The following is a 3,195-nucleotide window of genomic DNA, read 5'->3' as shown; positions in this document are numbered from 1 at the left end:
TCTTCATAGATTGATCTATCTCATAGTATGATTATGATATTATGCTAGATATGGAGTGGGATTTAGGTGTTTGAAGCATGAATGAGAATATTTGGATTAGCTGGACTATTTCGGCTATCTTAAAACCATAAATTAGGTTTAATTAGCTTAGTTATTCATGTCTTAGGTGAACTTGGGTTTCATGGCTCATGTTCTTAGTCACTCATGTTTAGGATGAAATTGTCCTTAGTTGCTTAAGTTAAAAAAAATCGACTTTCTTGCTACTGTTATACGTAGGGTTGCCTTAATTGTTCATGTTTTTGAAGAATTACTATCTTGGGTCTATTTATTGCTTACTCAACATCTAGATATGAACTTACATACCTTAGCATAGTCTTGGGTAGAAGTTTCCTAAAATGGATTTTGGGGATTAGAAGTGGGCCCCTTCGGTCCACCTTAGGCCAAGACTTGTGATAATTGTGTAGATTTATTTGAGCATTTTATACCCTTATTAATGTTCAGTTGAGACTTGAGGAGAGTGAATATATTTATTGAGTATGTTAGTTGGATATTAATAGATTGATGCTAATTCTGGGTATCGCTAATGATATTGCTTATATACCTGATTAATGATATGATTTATAAATATGACTAATGATGTGGCTTATTCATATATGATTATTGATATAGATTCCGGATATGATTAGTGACTTATACATATGATGATTGATATGCACTACTACAAAACAATCAATTACTTGGGAATCTTACCTAGGGGAAAATATCGCAAGAAATAAATGCGGATTTATCTGCAAAAATTTTAAATTCCTTAACATTAGAATTTGTTACATGCGAACTATGTATTCTCAACAAATTTCGCAGGTAAATTTGGCACCATATTGCACAAATTTCGTACTTGCGACATTACCTAGGGAAATGTATCAGCGGTTATTTTATGTCTAGGTAAATCCGTAGGTATATAGATAAATATATAATCAATCAATCAAAAAATGCTCAAGAAATTAAAATTAGTTTGTTGATATAGATGGTATCACAGATGTATCCGAGCTGAATAAACCTTAGCTTGACTCGTTATGTTATCACCAAAAAATTAAAGAGGTAAAATTTCGTGGGCCTAAGATATGGCTCAGAACGACTAAGGGCTCAAATAGAGCGTGTTAATCTATTGGTTTCTATTGGTTAGTTTAAATATAATTGTAAGGCATCATACTATGCACGACAACATAATAAATCAATATAATGTACATTTAGGAGTTGTTTTGTGTGAGATATAAGCTATAATAATCACTAAATAGAATTAAAAACATTTTATTTTACATTAAGTTGAAAGTATTAGGTAGTTTCAGAATTATATATATGATGAGATTAGGGGTGGGCAATTTGTTTGTTCGGTTTGCTTGTTTAATATCGATTTAGTTTTTCGATTTTTGGATTGACGAAAATGACAATCATAATCAAACCAAAATAAATTCGATTTGGTTCAATTTCTATAAATTCGGTTCAGTTATTTCAAATTTTTATTTCGGTTTTGAAGATCAAAGTAGTGAGTCTCTCTTTGTCATGACCGGGCATTTAAAATTGGTGATTTTTTTTAGAAAAAAATAATTTTTTTAAAACCTATTTTTCATTTCCAAATATAATAACTCAACATGGATGAAATAAAATAAAATATGGAAAAACATTATTTATATTGAATATATAAAATAATATATATATATATATAAAATTTATATATATAATAGAATATATATATATTATTTATATAATTTTGATTTTTTGGTTTAACCAATTTTTTAAAAATAAATCAAAAACCAAACCGTTTAACCGAATTCCTAAAATTTAAAACCAAAATCGATCCAAAAAATCTAAAAATCAAAACCAAAATTAAATTTTCTCTAAGAAGACAAGGAGAAGACTGGAAATTAAAGTTTCAATTGTTTAAGAGATATTCAAAATCAGAGGTAAGTTTATTTAGCTTCTACTATAAACTCGATACTTTTTTCATTTGCAAAGGTCCCAATTAGATCATTTTGAAGTCAAAGATTCTGGTTTTTTGTGTGTTGACACCCAATTTTGACCACCTAATACTCCTTTTAGGCCGTTGTTTTGTCAAAATCATTAATTTCAAATATTAATAATTTTTTACACATTATTATTGTATCAAACAAATATTGAAGGGTCACATTCATGATTTAAAAAATATACAAAGTATTTTATTACTTATATTGTCATTTTTTGCAAACAATCAATTGAAATGTAATATTTTTACATAATTTGTTAATATTTTATTTAGTATTCACACTCGTAAATAATACATTATCTATTATTAGTTTTTTTTTTAATTATTATTATTATTATTATTATTATTATTATTATTATTATTATTATTATTATTGTTGTTGTTGTTGTTGTTGTTGTTGTTATTATTATTATCATTGTCATTATTATTATCGACAATTTTAATTTTTGTTTCATAATTTATAGGTGTTATTTCGAATTATTGTTATCGTTGATTTTAAAGTAATATATTATGTGTCGTATTTTTATTTACACTTCTCCGGAGGTAGTGGTATAGACTGCGTATATCTTACCCCCCTCCCCCAGACCACACTATGTGGGAATATACTGTTGTTGTTGTTGTATTTTTATTTACACAATTTATTCATAACTAATATGAGAATAATTATATTATTTATTTGGTATTATTATTATTGTATTAATCCGCAACCTTAGTCACTTTAAGGTGACTTCAAAATGATCAAGTGTAATCACTTGAGAAGTGGATTATCAACTTGAAAATGGTTTAGTGTAGTTACTTGAAAGGTGAACTTGTGTTTTGAAATTAGTAAAGTGTAATCACTTGAAAATGTGAATTCATGACTTGAAATTGGTTTAGTGTTGTCACTTGAAATGTGAATTCATGACGTGAAAATGATTAAGTTTAGACACTTAAAATGTGAATTCGAGAGTTAAAAATGGTCAAGTGTAGTATTTTGAAATGTGTACTAGTGACTTCAAAATTATCAAGTGTAGTCACTTGAGAAGTGGATTAGCGACTTGAAAATAGTTTTGTGTAGTTACTTGAAAGGTGAACTTGTGTTTTGAAAATAGTAAAGTGTAATAACTTGAAAATGTGAATTCATGAGTTGAAATTGGTTTAGTGTTGGCACTTGAAATGTGAATTCATGACTTGAA

This window comes from Capsicum annuum, unplaced genomic scaffold (genome assembly GCF_002878395.1).
Source record: "Capsicum annuum cultivar UCD-10X-F1 unplaced genomic scaffold, UCD10Xv1.1 ctg2969, whole genome shotgun sequence".
NCBI classification, from domain to species: Eukaryota; Viridiplantae; Streptophyta; class Magnoliopsida; order Solanales; family Solanaceae; genus Capsicum; species Capsicum annuum.
Note: the sequence above shows the minus strand (reverse complement) of the source record.